Below are 21,284 nucleotides of genomic sequence, written 5' to 3'. Positions count from 1 at the left end.
GCAGTGGCTGGTCCCTGCTGATGGCGCTTAATGGCTATCTTCTGATTATGATATACAGGCATAAAATGAGGGGCAATGGGATTTTTATAACAAAGGGAGAGGAGGGGAACATGATCCCTGTTGGTCAAGAGCAAATTGCCCGAGAGCAATAGGGCCCCAGTTCCGGCTGGCTGAGAGTATACTGATACAGATGTGCGACTGACTGATAGCAAAGTGGGAGAGAGGGACTGAAGGGAAGGGGAGGAGAGGGGGAGGGAGGAGTGGAGATGACCTTGGAGATAACTCATGAGTTATCATGCAACTACCTCAGCTCTAATCTGACACCAGATGCTGACCTTGCATTATCTGGTCAGAACTGGCTATGCTACCCTACTCATACCTCTGCAAACATACCAATGATTTATCGAACCAATGCCAAGCTTAATCGCTGATGTATTGCATTCTTAGGATGGACCAACTCGCTATTAAACAAGCAGTCACAATGTCCTGGATCATCAGTGTATTAAGAGCATTGTCAACTGATAGTGTGTATAGAGACAAATATTTTGTTGATTTATTAATACCAGAAAGCTTTTACCTGTCAAGATATTATAGCGGTTGTTTAATGTAACCTGGCCGTTTTTAGCGGCATTCAACAAGTCTTGCGTAGATTATTGTGAGACAGTTCTTGTTCATATTTTAAGAGGTTTCTTCACGCTCTTATTTACTACAAAACTGAAACTCCTAAGAAATCTCCCAGTGAAATGAACTGTGGCATCTAACTTCATCTCCAAAGCAAGGCCTCTGAAGGTAATACATCTCATATGGCTAGATATGTGAAAATGTAAAATATTGCTGAAACTGATTACGTGTTCAAATCATCTTGTTTTTTTCGTCATCTGTTTTGCATGTTACAGTGATGGTTTACTGCCAGCCACACTCTCTATTAATACAAGTGATATTTTTTAGGGCAACTCACACCGACAGTAAAAATACCTTTGCTAGCAAAAAATCAAGGGCTAAAGAAGGAACACTGAGGTGTGAAAATTATCTTACGGGAGGGCGATCAGCGAACTAATCGACAGGAACCGCCACCGGCAGTGATAAAACGGGCTTCAAGAAGGATCAAAAGCACCTCGTTCTCAGAAAGGCCTCTTTTAGTTTGAAAGCCTTTGCTTTTGTATAGACTCTTCAAAGAAGCACTGGATTATGCATAGAGAGTAGCAGTTTTAAAGTTCTATTTCAAATTAACCTTAACTGGGTGTACGGGTGGTGTAATGTAGGTATCCCATACAGTAAAAGAGAGAACACACACACAAACACACACATATACACACACTCACGCCATTTGAAAATTAGAAACACACACCAGTCGAAAAATATAAACACACACACACACACACACACACACACACACACACACACACAGAGAGTGAGAGAGAGAGAGAGAGAGAGAGTGGTGAATAGCAGACGCTGGCACTACTTCACTAGCACCAAGACTAAACAAAAGATGCCAGCCGGAGTGGGCGAGCGGTTCTAGGCGCTACAGTTTGGAGACCGCTACGGTCGCAGGTTCGAATCCTGCCTCGGGCATGGATGTGTGTGATGTCCTTAAGTTAGTTAGGTTTAAGTATTTCTAAGTTCTAGGGGACTGATGACCTCAGCAGTTAAGTCCCATAGTGCTCAGAGCCATTTGAGCCATTTTAAACAAAAGATGAATACATTATGCACATAAAAACAAAGTGCGCAAATTGGCGAGATGGCAGTGATTCTTTACAACACAAAAACATGGGTGTATTTAGTGTCAGTGGAAGTGCTGTGTACTGAAGCCTATCACATATGTGCAGAAGAACGTGAAAAATGGGGTAAGAAGCAAAAACTCGCGAGTAGCCATAATAATGAATATTATTTACAGCAGTAAGTTACAGCATGAGAATTATTCATGATCTCAGTAAACGAATACTGCAAGAAAAAGAATGTATGGTCATAGTGACCACCGACATCCGGTCTGCCGAGCGCTGTTGGCAAGCGGGGTGCACTCAGCCCTAGTGAGGCAAACAGAGGAACTACTTGATTGAGAAGTAGCGGCTCCGGTCTCGTAAATTGACATACGGCCGGGAGAGCGGTGTGCTGACCACATGCCCCTCCATATCAGCATCCAGTGATGCCTGTGGACTGAGGATGGTACGGCGGCCGGTCGGTTCGTTGGGCCTTCCAAGGCCTATTCGCACGGAGTTTAGTTTAATTTAGTGACCACCGAAGATGTTTTAGAATAAATCGAAACGCGTTTGGTCTTAAAATGTGATATTTAATCCAAACAATTTGTAAAAAATAGATAACTGACTTGAAATGCTAGTGTTGCATTCTTCCGAAAGCTGGTTGTTCGGAAGTGGGATACAACACAGTGGCCACAACAGGAACAGAACCTGGAAGTATACCCTACTGCTGGTCAAGCTAAATTCTTCCGTTACCTGATTTCGTAGTTGTCAGGTTCAGAGTCGTTGCTGGGCAGCAGATAAGTTTGGTGACTGCGGACCGTGACAATATGAAGCATAATGTGACAGAATAATTTGCATTACACTAAAAACATTGGATCGGACTTCGTGACAAGAAATCTCGACTGCAAGGTTCAATTTTTATAAAGGGCGAATCTGCACGTGATAGCGCGCTTAGTGCACAAAACGACACGTCATCAGACCAATCGCTTCCCAACTTGACTGAAAGGTGAAACCTTAAAAGAAACTTTACATGTTATCAGCAAAGGATAGTGGTATCATTTGTGATAAATAAAACATAAATTATGTCAGATACTACAATTATCATTAAACATACACTCCTGGAAATGGAAAAAAGAACACATTGACACCGGTGTGTCAGACCCACCATACTTGCTCCGGACACTGCGAGAGGACTGTACAAGCAATGATCACACGCACGGCACAGCGGACACACCAGGAACCGCGGTGTTGGCCGTCGAATGGCGCTAGCTGCGCAGCATTTGTGCACCGCCGCCGTCAGTGTCAGCCAGTTTGCCGTGGCATACGGAGCTCCATCGCAGTCTTTAACACTGGTAGCATGCCGCGACAGCGTGGACGTGAACCGTATGTGCAGTTGACGGACTTTGAGCGAGGGCGTATAGTGGGCATGCGGGAGGCCGGGTGGACGTACCGCCGAATTGCTCAACACGTGGGGCGTGAGGTCTCCACAGTACATCGATGTTGTCGCCAGTGGTCGGCGGAAGGTGCACGTGCCCGTCGACCTGGGACCGGACCGCAGCGACGCACGGATGCACGCCAAGACCGTAGGATCCTACGCAGTGCCGTAGGGGACCGCACCGCCACTTCCCAGCAAATTAGGGACACTGTTGCTCCTGGGGTATCGGCGAGGACCATTCGCAACCGTCTCCATGAAGCTGGGCTACGGTCCCGCACACCGTTAGGCCGTCTTCCGCTCACGCCCCAACATCGTGCAGCCCGCCTCCAGTGGTGTCGCGACAGGCGTGAATGGAGGGACGAATGGAGACGTGTCGTCTTCAGCGATGAGAGTCGCTTCTGCCTTGGTGCCAATGATGGTCGTATGCGTGGTTGGCGCCGTGCAGGTGAGCGCCACAATCAGGACTACATACGACCGAGGCACACAGGGCCAACACCCGGCATCATGGTGTGGGGAGCGATCTCCTACACTGGCCGTACACCACTGGTGATCGTCGAAAGGACACTGAATAGTGCACGGTACATCCAAACCGTCATCGAACCCATCGTTCTACCATTCCTAGACCGGCAAGGGAACTTGCTGTTCCAACAGGACAATGCACGTCCGCATGTATCCCGTGCCACCCAACGTGCTCTAGAAGGTGTAAGTCAACTACCCTGGCCAGCAAGATCTCCGGATCTGTCCCCCATTGAGCATGTTTGGGACTGGATGAAGCGTCGTCTCACGCGGTCTGCACGTCCAGCACGAACGCCGGTCCAACTGAGGCGCCAGGTGGAAATGGCATGGCAAGCCGTTCCACAGGACTACATCCAGCATCTCTACGATCGTCTCCATGGGAGAATAGCAGCCTGCATTGCTGCGAAAGGTGGATATACACTGTACTAGTGCCGACATTGTGCATGCTCTGTTGCCTGTGTCTATGTGCCTGTGGTTCTGTCAGTGTGATCATGTGATGTATCTGACCCCAGGAATGTGTCAATAAAGTTTCCCCTTCCTGGGACAATGAATTCACGGTGTTCTTATTTCAATTTCCAGGAGTGTATATTAAGTCAGATACTACAATTATCATTGTAAATTTACAACGAGGAAGAAAATGGCGTGCTTATATCATGCAGCAGGAAAGAAGCACTCACTCCGTCTTCAGGCCACGAGTGGCCTACCGGGACCATCCGACCGCCGTGTCATCCTAAGTGTAGGATGCGGATAGGAGGGGCTCTCCCTGTCGTAAGATGGTATTCTTGACCGAAACCGCTACTATTCGGTCGAGTAGCCCCTCAATTGGCATCACGAGGCTAAGTGCACCCCGAAAAATGGCAACAGCGCATGGCGGCCTGGATGGTCACCCATCCAAGTGCCGACCGCCCCCGACAGCGCTTAAATTCGGTGATCTCACGGGAACCAGTGTATCCACTGCTCAAGGCCGTTGCCTAGGAGGAAAGAAGACAGATAAAAATCAGGAGATGGCTCAATTACTTTTTTAAATTGGAGCTCGAAAATGGTGACAAAGATACTTGATACATTTAGATCTTACGGTTAAGCATATCGAATTAATTTATTATAGTAGGACACATTTGCGTGTTTGTAATGTACATGGTCCGGTCATATGAATGGGACCACCGCCGACGTTAACAAGCAATATCCACTCACAGACGTCAGGCGGCAGCACTGGCAGTGGAGGGTATACAAAATGTGTCGAGGGGACTCGGAAAACTGTACAATTTTTTGGTAATGCGCTAACGAAGCGATTTACCTTACATCCAAAAGGGCATAATCATTGGCATTCAGGGCAAGGGTGGAAGCATTTCCGGTACGGCTGAGTTTGTAAACTATTCGCGTGCCACCGTGCTTAAAGTATACCAAACACGGCACAATGGCGCTATCGAAACTGGCACCAAGGAAACTGCGGTGCGCCACCAGCCATAGATGACAGAGGTGAGCGATGGCCGCGGAATACGGGCGAATAGGAGTGCAACCGTTGAGCAAATAACCTCCAAGATGAATCAAGGGGCTCCCATCAGTGTCTCCTCAACGACCGTTCAGCGAACATTGCTGCGTATGGTCTCTACGGCAGGGGCCAGATTCATGGACCCATGCTGACTGCTGTTCATCGGTGACGAAGGCTGGAACGTGCAACTGATCATCCACTGAGTGACGACAGGTGGCCTTTTCAGATGAATCACGTTTTATGCTCCATCGGTAGATGGACGTTGACGTATACGGCGTGAAAGTCTGAAATCAAACACCCTGCAAGAATCGTCGGAAGGGTCTAGGCCGGAAGAGAGAGTGTTATGATGTTTTCGTCATTCTTAAAAGCAAGTGAATCAGCACGAGTATGCATGTATCCTTGGGGGTCATGTCCACCCCTCCATGTTCTCTGTTTTTCCTCGACACGATGGCATCTACCAGCCGGAAAGTACAACGTGTCAAACAACTCGCGGTGTATATGTGCGGTTTCAGGAACACCAGGATGACAATGATTTTATCTTGGAACTCTTCCATTTGGTCCGTGTTTGCATAGAAAAACAGTAATATCAGAAATTGGGTCCGCCTTGCTGCAAAACACCTTGTTATTCGTTTATTTCTTTATTCTCCCCATCATCAGTGGGGTTTTTTAATCTAAAACATACAGAAAATGGCATGGTTATACACACAGGAGCACATTATTGCTTTTTTTTGCCATTCATTTTTTGAAATATAGTTTACTATGTATACTTTCATACTACCTTATTTATTGTATGTTACAGCATGTTTTAAGCAATTATTGTCGCTGTTTGCGACATATTTTTTGTGTGCTTTTTTTCTGTTGTCGTTTTTTACTTAGCGAACATCATGTCACCCGCAACCATGTGAGCGGCTGTTAGTGAACAAAATACTAAAAGGTGAACTTCGTATGTCAGCAGTATATACTTGGGGTTGTGGTAGTGTCGTGGAAACTCGTTATTTGGTGTGTACTGAGCTGTTACTTACCTATCCGTGTACTCACGTTCGTTGTATGGTATGTAGCTGCTTTTATACACAGAAAAACAAAACGTTCGCACTTTGTTTCTGCACTACAGTTTTTCATAGCCTTTCTCGCCACATGCGATACGCCTCTCGCGACACACGCGAATAGAAAGATGGCGTAATATTCTGGATCAGAAACAAAGTGCGAAAGTTTTGTTTTTCTGTGTATAAAAGCAGTTGCATACCATCCAACGAACGTGAGTACAGGAACAGCTAAGTAACAGCTCAGTACACACCAGATAACTACTTTCCACAACACTACCACAACCCCAAGTATATATTGCTGACATACGAGGTTCACCTTTTAGTATTTTGTTTACTAACAGCCGCTCACATGGTTGCAGGTGACATGATGTTCGCTAAGTAAAAAAACGGCAACAGAAAAAAAGCACACAAAAATATGTCGCAAACAGCGACAATAATTGCTTAAAATATACTGTAACATACAATAAATACGGTAGTATGAAAGTATACATAGTGAACTATATTTCAAAAAATGAATAGTAAAAAAAAAATAATAATGTGTATAACCATGCCATTTTCTGCATGTTTTAGATTAAAAAACCCCACTGATGATGGTGATATTTGTCGCCGAAACTAGTTTGGGAGAATAAAGAAATAAATGAATAACAAGGTGTTTTGCACCAAGGCGGACCCTATTTCTGATATTACTGTAACACCAGGATGAATTTACTGTACTGCCCTGGCCACCAAGAGAGAAGTCTGCATTATGCATCCATTTGCAACTACTCGGCTACGGCCTCTGATGATAGAGAGATCCTCTTGCATGGAGAAGCAAGATTCCGGTGAAGGTTTCAGGAGACTCGAATCCCACTGAAACTGTAGCAGAGAGCCTCGCGTGACCGCTTGTATTCATTATGTGTAATCGCAATATGAGCAACGCTCTTCTTCCATGGTGTCCGCGTACTTTTACTGCGCACTAATGCCTGGAAAAAAATCACTGCTCCTGGCTAACAAGTGCGGTGCAGTCTAACGTGAGGTAAACGAACATCAGTGAAAGACTTTACACGCTCCAAGATTCGATTTAAATTTGCTTCTGCAAATGATCACAAGTCGTTTCAGCGGGGAAGGCGATGTATCTCGGTGACGATACGTCTGTAGACATCAGCCATTTGATATCCACTACTGCAATAGTCCTTCTATACATTGTCCCACGCATTGCGAGCTTGAGTGATACGCTGCAAATGGTGTTTCCGTACGTTTCTTACCGATCCACCCACATTCCATTAGATCTTACACAGACCGCTGTGCAGATATACCCGCTGACAGCCACAGTAATAGCCGGCCGCGGTGGCCGTGCGGTTCTAGGCGCTTCAGTCCGGAACCGCAGGACTGTTACGGTCGCAGGTTCGAATCCTGCCTCGGGCATGGATGTGTGTGATGTCCTTAGGTTAGTTAGGTTTAAGTAGTTCTAAGTTCTAGGGGACTGATAACCTAAGATGTTAAGTCCCATAGTGCTCAGAGCCATTTGAGCCGTCCACAGTAATAATTCCTTTACTGATAAAAGCTCGTGTTGATGAGGATTTCAACAGATATATGAGTGGACATTACTACTTTGGTTAATAGTTTAACTACGATATCAATATTTACATACAGTCCTTAGTAATTGGACTGCCACCATGTTGGCTGGAATGTAGAGCTTCATGCTGCTTTTAACCACAATTAGAGGTACATCTTATTTTCGTTGTACCAGCAGTAGTGTTATATCTGAATAATTCCTGTTTCTTTTGTATTAACAGCTGTTACTTGTGTTATTACCGATACTGCACAAAACAACATGAAGGCTATTCTACGACACGCTTTTTCCTTTGGAATCTTCACCCCACGTTTGTGCTTCACATCGACGTAAATGTTACGAAGCTAGTGAATCTTTCAACATTTCTCTTAAATTTTTAGAGTGTTTGTTTTAATTTGAGACAACTAAATATCCTGAGAACGACTCATCGTTCGGAAAAAATGTTCTATGTGAAAAGTTAATATTAGTAAAGGGACATTTGTCTCTTCTGCAACTGGCCATCTTCTAACCGTTCCTCCTAAATGGGCGAGATCAACTTTTTTTTAAAAATGGGAACGCCCCATTTTTATTGCATATTCGGATTATACTCCAAAAATTACTCAATCCATTGTTTTCCAGTTGTGGTAGACGACGATGTAATCGAAAAAATATCAAACGTACCTGTTTTGCACTTAAGAAATTACGCATTTGTTTCTACATTTCATTTACGATGTAAATATAAGTCTGTGTGTTCCAACGGTTGTTATTTATATTCGAAATTTGCTTCAATGTTGCAAATTTGATTGCACGGAACAATATGGTTAGCCGTTTCAATGACTGCTTAGAAACTATGTTCAACGTGATCCAAGAACGACGACGTGGACGTAATAGTTTTCTGTTGCGATCAGGATACTTGATTTCGGTGAGTCCCCTTCTTCTCACCACTGGGTTGCTTGATTTCCGAGAGTATCTTTGCCAGGTGCGCCTGTCACTATCACTTCATGGACATTTTACCTCATTAAAGTGGTTGTGGTTTGTATTGCGCCGGTAGCCGCGGAACGGCCAGCGCGAGAGTTACGGCGGTTCCATAGAAACACACACCGAAATCAGTCACCCTGATGGTGGTGTTTGAGGGCATCCACGAAATGAAACATTCCGATTGTTTGGGAACTCACCACAATCAACCTCGTAGGGAACAGAAAACTACGTTACCATTGGAGTAGCTTATCTGCCAGAAACGTTAATGTCTAGCCATATTATTTTTTATTGTAAAATCACATGTGCAACACTCAAGTAACACTAGAACATCAACATCAACGCTCAGAACACAAAGGTTTACACTTACATATTAAATGAAATGTAGAATCAGATTCGTCGGTTATTAATTGCAAAATCAGGCACATTCGATATTTATCGATTACAGCGCCATCTACCATGAATGGGGAACAATGGCTCGAGCAAACTGTACATATTTTTTCGCGTAGAGCCCGAATGTGCAATAAAAATGGGGTTTTCTATTTGACAGTACAAAGATGGCCACGTCCAAGCAGGAGTAGTGGTTAGGAGGTGGCCAGCTGTAGTACAGACAGGTCCCCTTTTGAAATATTATCTTTTCACCTAGAACATTTTTTTTGTACGATGCGCTATTTTCAGGATATTTAATTGCCTGAAGTTATAATACACAACCTGCATATACAAATACTCAATGTAACGTTATTTTAAATTATGACGAACACCCACGCAGTTGATGCGCGAGATACGTTAAAAACATTTGGGAGTATGTAATATGTGACAACTTTGAACGACATCATTTACATTTCGAATATTGCTGAAATGCTCGGCAAATAGTTTGTATTACCGTTTTCAGCAACTGCGACAGAAAACTGTAACGGCTGAAACGTATTAAGAATATGTCAGACTATGCTCTATTAATGTGGCCATGATTGGCCTGTCCGTTCTGTTGCTGTGGTCTTCAGTCCGAAGACTGGTCTGATGTAGTTCTCCACCTACTCTATCCTATGCAAGCCTGTTGATCTGGGAATAAGTACTGCAACCTATATCCTTTTGAATCTGCTTACTGGATTCATCTCTTGGTCTCCACTTCGGCCATCATTTCTTATTTTTCCGCCCAAATAACAAAACTCATTTTCTGCTTTAAGTGTCCCGTTTCCTAATCTAATTTCCTCAGCATTAACTGATTTAATTCGACTGTATTCCATTATCCTTCTTTTGCTTTTATTGACCTTCATTTTATATCCTCCTTTCAAGACGTTGGCCATTCCATTTAACTACTATTCTATGTCATTAACTGCCTTTGACAGAATTACAATGTCATCGGCAAACATCAGAGTTTTTATTCCTTCTCACTGAACTTTAATTCCTACTCCAATTTTTTCTTTGTTTTACTTTACTGCTTCCTCAATGAACAGATTGTATAACATCGAGGATAGGCTACGATGCTGTCCCAACCCCTTTTCAACCACTGCTTCCCTTTAATGCCTCTCGACTCTTATAACTACTGGCTGGTTTCTGTACAAGTTGTAAACAGCCTTTCGCTCGCTGTATTTTACCCCTGCTACCCTCAGAATTTCGAAGAGAGTACTCCAGTCAACAGTTTGAAAAGGTTTCTCTATGTCATCAGTGATAGAATCCGTCACAGTTGTAAAAATTGTTTATTTCTTAAAAGAAAAGCACAACTCGGTTTCAGGACATGTCAAATGGGTCAAATGGCTCTGAGCACTATGGGACTCAACATCTTAGGTCGTAAGTCCCCTAGAACTTAGAACTACTTAAACCTAACTAACCTAAGGACGTCACACACACCCATGCCCGAGGCAGGATTCGAACCTGCGACCGTAGCAGTCCCGCGGTTCCGGACTGCAGCGCCAGAACCGCTAGACCACCGCGGCCGGGGAATCGAACCCGGGAACCCGGGGGTGGGAAGCGAGAACGCTACCGCACGACCACGAGATGCGGGCTTCAGGACATGTGTCCGATCTTCAGGTGCATATCAAAATTTGAGTCCGCAAAGCATGCATAACTGCCGTTAAAACAGATTGCTCTATCGTAACGTATTTTAACCGTAGTTATGCATCCTTCACGGACTCACATTTTAATATGCATCTGAAGACGACACACATGACCTGAAACCAGGTTGTGTTTTCCTTTTTAGAAGTAAATAATTTTTACGACCGTAGTGGGTTTTATCACTGATGATGAATAAGATTCGTGGATGTCCCGTCAACAGAAACGTGTGTCTTTCTCTAAGTCTGCAAATGCTGTAAACGTAAGCTCACCTCTTCTTAACCTATCTTCTAAGATATGTCGTAGAGTAAGTATTGCCTCGCGTGTTCCTACATTTATCCGGAATCCAAACTGATCTTTCCCGAGGTCGCCTTCTACCAGTTTTTACATTCTTCTGCAAAGGAGTATATTGCAACCATGACTCATAGCACTGACAGTTCGGTAATATTGACACCTGTCAATACTTGCTTTCTTTGGTTTTTAGTGTACGAAGCGTAAATTACGAAGTCCGACTTCAGAAGACGAAATTTCAAGCTAGGTGCAAGCCTACCGTCATGGCTGCAGCTTACTTAATAGGTTAGAGCGGTTTCCATAACTTGTTTATTCCCGGATGCGGACAGATGACTTGCGGATTAGCTGTAGATGCAGACAGCATTTCTCTTATTCGCGCTGGCCTGTTCTCAGTCATGATCTGTTTTTGTATGTTTTGTATCCAGCAAAGAACTGGCTACGTGTACCCGCCCATCACGAATTCATTTACATTTCAGTCATAATTACCTCTTGCACATCAGTCGGTGGCGATACACATCGCCTGCCCCCTCTTCCCCCCCCCCCCCCCTCCCCCTCACGCCGATAGGGTATTTGACTGTTTTTTGGAAATTGTCTTAAATGATTAATTATGTCATTTTATGCTCTTAACATGCTTTTTTCTACTTGAGTTTCAGTATTCTTTTATAAAAACCGAAATGAAATTCAAATAATTTGAAAGCCCGCTAAAACAATGCATTCGAGTCACGTGATGTCAGTGACGTCATTGTCTAGCTCGCTGCTCATACTGTTATAATCCTAATTAACGCCGCGCGGAATTAGCCGAGCGGCCTTGGGCGCTGCAGTCATGGACTGTGCGGCTGGTCCTGGCGGAGGTTCGAATCCTCCCTCGGACATGGGTGTGTCTGTTTGTCCTTAGGATAATTTAGGTTAAGTAGTGTGTAAGCTTAGGGACTGATGACCTAAAGCAGTTACATCTATAAAAACTCCTGAAAAGTTGTTTCTGAGTGTCCCCGAGAATGAGAAGATGCACAAAATGTGATTACACTGTACCTGCAAGTTGCCTCCACGTGACGCACAAATTCACTAACTTAATTAAAAATGTGTTGCACTGTGAAGCTGACATTATCTTACCTCCGAGCTCCGCTCTCCCACAGTTACTACGAAGGATAGCGTCACTCAACGAGATTAAATTCCTAGTGAACATTGTCGTTTTATCCCACTGCACGTCAACTACTCGATAGCTCAGTTCTGAGCGTGGCACACCGTGGAATTTTACAAGGTAATGCCTATAGATCGCTGGTTCGAATGTAACCTGAAAGAACGTTTTAACTTATTTGCAAAACGACCCGAGATTCCTTTCATATGAAAATCAAAATCACAATTACAAAATTTCACCCTACCGTTCAGGAACAGAATATTGTTCTGTTTTCCTTGCTTTTTACGTGTGCTTAGATTTGCAATTGCTGTTCACACACGTCACGTTCAAAAAGATATTTTCTAGTTAATGTGACCAAATTTACTTTTTAGAAACAGTGTTTTTATCTTTTTACTGTCCATCTAGGATCCTTATTGTATAAAATTTTGCAGTTTCATCATCTTACTTCAGACGCTAACGTTAGTTTACACTCACAAACATCACAGCCCATACGTTTGTGTCACTTGCATGTTGTACACGCTTTGTATCTCTACATATAACACCATCGTCGTACATCTCGTCGTACTGTGGGAGTGTGGTGATACTTTCACTATCAGCAATGCTTTCCAAAAAAGTGAATTATTTGTTCGCAGAATAAATGCATTTATTCTCTGTTGTCCACTTCTCAGACTAAGACTAATGTGAAGCTATATATAATACATCCCAAGTATAACAACTGCTACAATCACTTCTTGCTAACGCTATTTTAGTATTTCGTGTAAAACTTTTAAAAATACACGCCCGTTCCAGGATTCGAATATGTGACCTCTTTATCTGCAGTCGGATGATCTATCCGTTACGCCACTGAATGGCTTCTGGATGCCTCATCTCTGCTGAGTATCTTCTACAGACGAAGAATAATTTTATTTTGCTTTGGGTCGTAGCTCATGGCTGATAGTCGTCAGTCTAGTTGTAATATATGGACTCATTTGCAAAACTTCTAACTGTCTGAAACGTCCCCTTTGAACAATTTTACATGACTGTGCTTAACCTGACACACAATATTTTTAGCGCAACGCAATCTGACTTTCAAAACTCCCTACTAAAGAATGGCCCTGACAAACATTAAACTATGCCTTTCACAAATCACTTACCTCACAAAAATCTTCGCTGCTCAAGCTACTGCAATACAGCGAGCGCCACTACTGCCAGCTAAATAAAAGATTCAAACTACTGAAGGCACTAACTACTGATAGGGGTAGTTAGCAAATGAAAGATATTAATAGAGAGCAAACAATGTATTTACCTTAATATCATCACAAATCATAATATATATATCAGTTCATGACAAACTGCAAACCTCCGCCATCTCTGTAACGCCACCTCTGTATGACAATCACTGGCTGTACTGTGGGCAGTCTGTGTCTGCTTTGCATTGTTGTAATACTCGCCATTGTAGTGTTAGGCAGCTGGCTGTGAACAGCGCGTAGCGTTGCGCAGTTGGAGGTGAGCCGCCAGCAGTGGTGGATGTGGGGAGAGAGATGGCGGAGTTTTGAAATTTGTCATGAACTGCTATATTTATATATGATGATATCAAGGTAAATACATTGTTTGTTCTCTATTAATATCTTTCATTTGCTAACTATCCCTATCAGTAGTTAGTGCCTTCAGTAGTTTGAATCTTTTATTTAGCTGGCAGTAGTGGCGCTCGCTGTATTGCAGTAGCTTGAACAGCGAAGATTTTTGTGAGGTAAGTGATTTGTGAAAGGCATAGTTTAATGTTTGTCAGGGCCATTCTTTAGTAGGGAGTTTTGAAAGTCAGATTGCGTTGCGCTAAAAATATTGTGTGTCAGGTTAAGCACAGTCATGTAAAATTGTTCAAAGGGGACGTTTCATGTCTTACTTTTGAGCGAGCTTAATGATGTTGCAAGGAGCAGGAAAAAGAATGACTGTCGTTGCACACATCACCGCTCTAAATGGGTGGAGTATAAACGCATATACTTTCGCAAGGCTTACGCTATCAGCGGTCACAAAATCCCTTTCTATTGCTACTTAAAAATTGTAACTGCGTTTTCGATCACTAAATAGATAAACCGATTGCAGAAAAAGTAGACAAAAATCTCGTAATTTCAGCTAACGCTACAATTACACACGTATCGCTTCGTCTTGCTCCTAGTCTGTGACGTCACCAGAGCATCAGCCAATAACAGAGCGTGTTCGATCACATGAACAGATCTTGATATTAAATGATTTTTAACCTTTAATTACATAAAAATAACATATTTTGTGAGAATATTGACCATAAATTATGTTTAAATGTAATAATCAACCAGGATAACGACAATCCGAACTATATTTTTAACATAGGAAAATAACCTGTTATTGCAAGTGGAACCCACATAAAGTGATACCGTAACGTGTGACCTTCTAAGCATGTGACTCTATCCTACTTACAGGCATGAATCAAACAGTCAATTTGAAAAACGATTAATCAGACCTTATCACGGGGATGAAAGTAACATGAAGCTCCGTGCCACGTTCATAACAATAGGGCCCAAAATTTGACTCATTAATTGAAATGTTTTGTGTATTTAATGTTTATAAACACAGGAAAACGAATATCGAGCAGCGATATCAGGAGGACTAAAGAAGCTACTATAGGATTCCGAAGAGCAAGGGAGAGATCTAGAGTGTGTGTGTGCGTGTGTGTGTGTGTGTGTGTGTGTGTGTGAGAGAGAGAGAGAGAGAGAGAGAGAGAGAGAGATGCAGAGATGCGATGAGAACAGTGGAGCATCATGTGTTGCCTAGCCTGTAGGCGTCATGTAGACGATGGTCGGTGATTGGCTTCCGATTGCATGAATCACGTTTATCATTTACGTCTCGCGAATAAAGACGATACTCGATTTTCAAAGTGGGACTCCTGTAACAGCGTGTGGCCTTCGAGCCAGACTTCTCAAAATCAAAGGTCCCTTCAGAAGTTAGGTAGTGGCCGTTTACTGGCCGGAATCAATCACCTATACGATGGAATCATGCACATTACGGCAGGTCTGTCTGCTACCAGCACTTGACATAAAGTACCCAGAATCGGTCCCTTGGGCTCTTCACTCGAAAAACCTGGTCTCCACTTGACTTCCATAGTGTTCCACTATTGTCCGCTTTTCCACTGGCTGAAGGTCTTCCCCACAAAAATACATCGTTCTTAAGCTCAACAGATATGATCTGTCTCAACATGACCACTTTTCTGCACTAAACTAACATATTACAACAATAATTAAATAGAAGAAATGTTCGAACGTTTGCTCGCACTCAGATCGTCCACCATAATCTAAATAAAACTTTTTTTTATTAATAAATAAGCCGGCCGAAGTGGCCGTGCGGTTAAAGGCGCTGCAGTCTGGAACCGTAAGACCGCTACGGTCGCAGGTTCGAATCCTGCCTCGGGCATGGATGTTTGTGATGTCCTTAGGTTAGTTCGGTTTAACTAGTTCTAAGTTCTAGGGGACTAATGACCTCAGCAGTTGAGTCCCATAGTGCTCAGAGCCATTTGAACCATTAATAAATAAGCCAGCATTCTTGCACAAGTGAGCCCATGATAAATAACAGCATAATGTCATTAAATAATACTTAAACAATTATTTATGCCTTGTTGACAGAAGCATCTTTTGGTTCTCTTTTCAATTGTGGTCTTGGCTAACACACATGAATGGCCACTTTTAATTTAGCGAAATTTCTTATTAGCACTTGCAATCAATATTAAAATAAAGTTACTGGTAAAATAATAAAGTGTTCATTAAATGGCTCTGAGCACTACGGGACTTAACATCTGAGGTCATCAGTTCGCCGGAACTTAGAACTACTTAAACCTAACTAACCTAAGGACATCACACGCATCCATGCCCGAGGCGGGATTAGAACCTGCGACCTTAGCGGTCGCGCGGTTCCAGACTGAAGCACCTAGAACCGCTCGACCACACCGGATGGCCATTCATTAAATAACGGCACAAGTATAGCAATATATGGGGTATTTCATTTGCTGTGTACATGTCGAGAATACGATGTTACAAACATTTGGCTGATAAAAAAGATATAAAAGACGTCGTAAGTCAATAAGTAAAACAGATGCATATGAGTGGTTTTCAGGGATGATAGCTATTGTCAATACTATGGCCTCAGATATCGTTTGTTGGTATGTCATGAAGAGATAAAAATTGTTAATTCAGAGATTCATTGTGAAAATGTTTATTCGCCGTGAAATATTATGTTCTGTAGTTTTATAGATATTGAAATATTGTTGTGACATTGAATGCGACTCATTTATGTGAGATTGCCGATATAATCAGATTTGCTTTAGTACTTGAGATGAATTATTATAGTATCTAAGAGTTATAAGCTATCTTTAAGACTGTCTGACATCCGGCATGTCTTAGAACGTTGTCTCCTGCACAAAGGCCATGCGAGCGATAGCCGCTCAAATTCCGCGTACTGAGATTTTCCCTATTTCCGGCGACGCTGTTAGTCTTTGTACCTGAACGCGGTCGTACCGGTCACCTTCCCGGAAGCCGGTATTGCCGCGGCACACCCTGAGATCTGGGCCCGCTGGCGCTTAAAAGCACTCCGTCTCCAGCCACGAGTGGCCTACCGGGACCATCCGACCGCCGTGCCATCCTCAGTGGAGGATGCGGATAGGAGGGGCGTGGGGTCAGCACACCGCTCTCCCGGTCGTAATGATGGTATTATGGACCGAAGCGGCTACTATTCGGTCGAGTAGCTCCTCTATTGGCATCACGAGGCTGAGTGCACCCCGAAAAATGGCAACAGCGCATGGCGGCCCGGGTGGTCACCCATCCAATTGCCGACCACGCCCGACAGCGATTAACTTCGGTGATCTCACGGGAACCGGTGTATCCACTGCGGCAAGGCTGTTGCCCGCGCTGGCGCTTAGCCGTACAACAAATTCATCTTACCTTGTAGCGAGTGGCTGAGTGTGGGGACGCCAATGTACGGGCGAATAATTTCCCGTAATGAATCAGTGGTGTATCATCAATAGACAAAAAGTTATGATTGTGTTTTTTTCTGTTCAACCTCAACTCTCACAACAACCTGAATGTATTTGAACCAATTTTCCATCAAACTTTTTTTCTGCTTGCAGCAAAGTAGAGCAATTACCACAGCAACAGCGTCTTTATCGCCAACATTCCGAACAACAGTATTATTGCACAATATTATTGACAATATTATTGAGTAGCATGAGCAGAATGTCAATAATATTGCACAATATTATTGTTGAATATCGTTGACCGTCTAGGGCCCCGTGTACAAGAGAGCTCTTAGAGAATTGTCTAGACCTGTTAGGCTACTAGTACCTGGCTGTTTCCAACCGCCAGTTACTTCCCAGGACGGTAGCTTTATGCTCGTGGTGTCCTTCAAATCAAACAGCCTCTCGAACGATGATAGACATCTTTGTGACCGCCACTAATTACTGTTTGAAAGGCAGTCCAATAAAACTAAACTGCCCCACAATTTTTCCCACTTTTCTGTTTGTGTTCTTTTGTGTTCACCATTCATTGTTTCCAAATGACCTAAACAGACAATCTCGTCAGGTGGCTCTAATTTTTCATTGTAACATCTACCATTTCCTTTTGGATGTGTTGATAATCAATTATTTTATTTCAATAACTTTTGATTTTCTGCTTTACATTCAGCAGGGCCTATTAAGTCCTTCCATACTTCTTGAAATTACTCTGTACTAGAGGCAAAGAGTAGAATGTCATGAACAGAACGACGGTGGGTAAGGATATCCCATTATCACATATTCCTTCGTTATTGCAGTTTAGGGACCAGATAACTTTCTCTAGCGTTGGTTGCCGCCCGCTGTGGTCGAGCGGTTCTAGGCGCTTCAGTCCGGAATCACGGGACTGCTACGGTCGCAGGCTAGAATCCTGGCTCGGGCATAGATGTGTGTGATGTTCTTAGGTTAGTTAGGTTTAAGTAGTTCTAAGTTCTAGGGGACTGATGACCTCGGATGTTAAGTCCCATAGTTCTCAGAGCCATTTGAATCATTTAGAGTTGGTTGGAATATTTTTGCTGACATTGAACCTTCTTGGTTCTGTCCTCATTCAATTTTGAATTTTGTACTGTACTGATAACTTCCAGTTGTAGTTATAGCATTAATGTATTTATTCTTCAATATACCAGGAGTGTGCAAAAAGTAACCGAATTTTGTAGTTTCGCGTGTTGTATTAAATCGATCAGAGCGATGTTTTTTCGTTGTTGTGTTAGCAAAACACGCCTGAAAAGTGTCTGTACAGTATCCATATCGGATACTCCGTTTGTAGCCGGCTGTCAAAAGAGTCACAGTGGCTTGGTAATATTTGTGATTATTTATTTTATGTAAAAATTGGTCAGAGAATTTCTATTAAATTTTGATTTAAAAAAGACATAATATGCAGCAACGTTTTACATATGTTGAATATTGCTTTAGGTGAGTCTGCTACAAGTAAATCTTGTGCTTACCAGTAGTATAAGCGTTTTGGAGAAGGCCGTGAAAGCGCTGAAGATGATGTGCGCCCTGGACGCCCCAGCACATCAGACGATGTAATTGTGGGAAAAGTGAAGGAAATGAGTATGAACGATCGCCGAAACACAGCCGGAAAATTCACTGATGATTATATCAACTGGCTCATTCAGTGAAATGTTTTCGAATGTCTTGAGTAAGAAACGTGTGGCAGCAAAGTTTGTTTCAAAATTGTTGAGTTTCGAAGAAAAACAGCCGGCAATGCAAGTTGCTCGGAAGTCGCTACATGAAGTCAACAACAATGCAAAACTACTGGAACATAACAGGCAACGAAACAGATGATGAAACGTGCTGTACGGATATGTCCTCGAAAATGACGCTCAATCACACCAGTGTAATCGTATTGGACTACCATAAGACCGAAGAAAACTCGACAAGTGCGGCAAATACGAAGATTGCGTTCACGTTTCTTCGAGCTGAGGGGTATAGTGCACCATTACTTCCTGCCACAAGGTTTTAGAGGTCTTTCACAGCTGACTGCAGATAGATTCTACTGCCGCCAGTATACATTTTGCTCAAGGACCGCGAAGACAAGATAAGAGAAATTAGGACTCGTACGCAGGCATATGGATTGTAGCGCCACCTCTAGTTTTCTTCACGGCTGAGTAAAATAACACCTCTGCTTCAGCTGATGCAAGATGCCATGGAAGCGGGTCATACTAGAGCCAGCCAGACGCAGTTACATCAGGGACCACATGCTGATAAGACAAATACAGGTCTAAGGTGTAGAGACGATTACCACAAGCTAAAACTGAATGGAGGTGTCTGAGGCATAATATCATTGGCACAGCAGAAAGACAGAGCTGCTGCGGCGTAGGTGACTTGGTTGCTTCGCGTCTGGGACACGGTTCTCTTGTGGTTTACGTAATAGACGCAGATGCTGCAGCAAAACAAGAATAGCCAAAGTCTCTATAAATAATCGCCATTTTAGTCAAAGGTAACACAAACTGGGACCCACTACTTCCGAGGGGGAATCTACGACAGTCTATGAGTGTACATGGATCAGCTACTTAGCGTCCATCACTGCCTGCCTCTGCTTATTTGGGCAGACACTGATGCTGCTGGGATCTGTCTCATTTGCGCTGCCTCCTCGGCGTGATTCATCACGCCTCAGTGCGCCTCGTTCAGTGCAGCTAGGCTGCCTTCAGTCTACAGTGCGAGCTAACTACTTACCACCCGTTGCTGTGGTTAGCGTCATTGAGGGGTAGCTACAGGAATCACTCTAATGACCTCTCGACGCTGCTGACGGTCGGTTGCACCTTTGCACCTCTTTACAGGCCGCCTACAACTTTAGTCTTCGGACAATTTCTCAGACTATCGATAAGGTTGTTGTAAAGTGCTGAGTAATAAATGAAAGACCTAAAAATGAGGTTGATGTTGATACGTCGGCCGACTACCAGGCATCCACCTACACTGGAGTATTGCTACCCCATCCAGGATGGTGTACTACTGGCTTACTGACGCTAGCAATTCAGTTCCACCACCGTTACAAGTGGCAACAGAAGTGGGCACTACAGCATCAACCAACACCAATACTGTCATCTGCAGCTGCAGACAGAATCTCGTCTTCAGCCGCAGCTAAAAGCAGCGAGAAGGGCATTGGGGTGAGTGGACTAATATCTTTCTTCTCTGGGACGTGTGCAAGCAGATGAATGTGAGATGGGACTGTCGTAAGCACTTAAAGGTGGAGATTGTGATGCTAGGGGAACTGGCCGACTTGTGGCAATTCTGTGAAACACTTGGGTGCACTATTTGCAACTAGGGAGGTGCATGCAATGCGGCCTATTAGTCCAGAGCACACCATGTGTCACACACACCACTGCTATGGTCATTTTGCTAAGCAGTAGGTGGAGTTGAAGTGACTGATGATTAGGCATAATGCGCAGAATACATATTACAGTTGGCTATGTTATTACTGTTGTCTCTGTGTATTTCATTGTTTCACTTACTTCGTGTTACACTGTTTTGTTTCTGTTTGGTGTAATTTGATGGACAACGGTTCCGCAATGTGAGTCTGAGACATGGAGTGTTTCAGAGCGAGAGGCGGTTAAATCCTTGTGAGACTGCACTGTTTAGTATGGGCAGTGTGTATGGTTGTGAGAGAAGCGATTGGCTCATTGTTTTCAGTGCGTGCAATAGCCACTCAGGCAGAGAAATTATGCTACAGTGAGAAATGTTACGACAGTATTACGTTTAAGTGTCTATGTTTGGTGTGACTGACAGACTGTTGATCACGCCATTGTCGATACCACAGGATGGTTTCTAAATGCCTTGCATTTGTGCTTGTATTGGAAGCCTGCACCAGCTGTCTATCGGTTTTCTGGCCTAAGATTTTACGAATATGAGCGTAATATGACACCAGATTCTTATCCTAATTCCCACTGGAAACACTGGAAGCAGCAGGCAGCTTTCCCTCCTTCTCTGCAACTGCCTATTTTCAATCTATGTATTTTTACTGCTTTCAGATTCTTATTTAAGGACTTGCTAACGTTGACATTTTTAAAAGAGTGAGCTCTAGTCATTTTACTAATTTCTGTAGGGGGAACACGCAGTGAAGAAGAACTACCCCT

The 21,284-nt window shown here is 43.4% G+C and overlaps 1 pseudogene; it reads right to left on the bottom strand.

Annotated features, from left to right (window-relative positions):
* Positions 1 to 16,949: 16,949 nt before the first annotated feature.
* On the bottom strand, positions 16,950 to 17,067 carry LOC124614457 (annotated as a pseudogene).
* Positions 17,068 to 21,284: the final 4,217 nt, after the last annotated feature.

Source organism: Schistocerca americana, chromosome 4 (assembly GCF_021461395.2).
Source record: "Schistocerca americana isolate TAMUIC-IGC-003095 chromosome 4, iqSchAmer2.1, whole genome shotgun sequence".
In the NCBI taxonomy this organism is placed as follows: domain Eukaryota; kingdom Metazoa; phylum Arthropoda; class Insecta; order Orthoptera; family Acrididae; genus Schistocerca; species Schistocerca americana.
The sequence above is the reverse complement of the archived record's forward strand: the minus strand, read 5'-3'. Positions and strand labels throughout refer to the sequence as shown.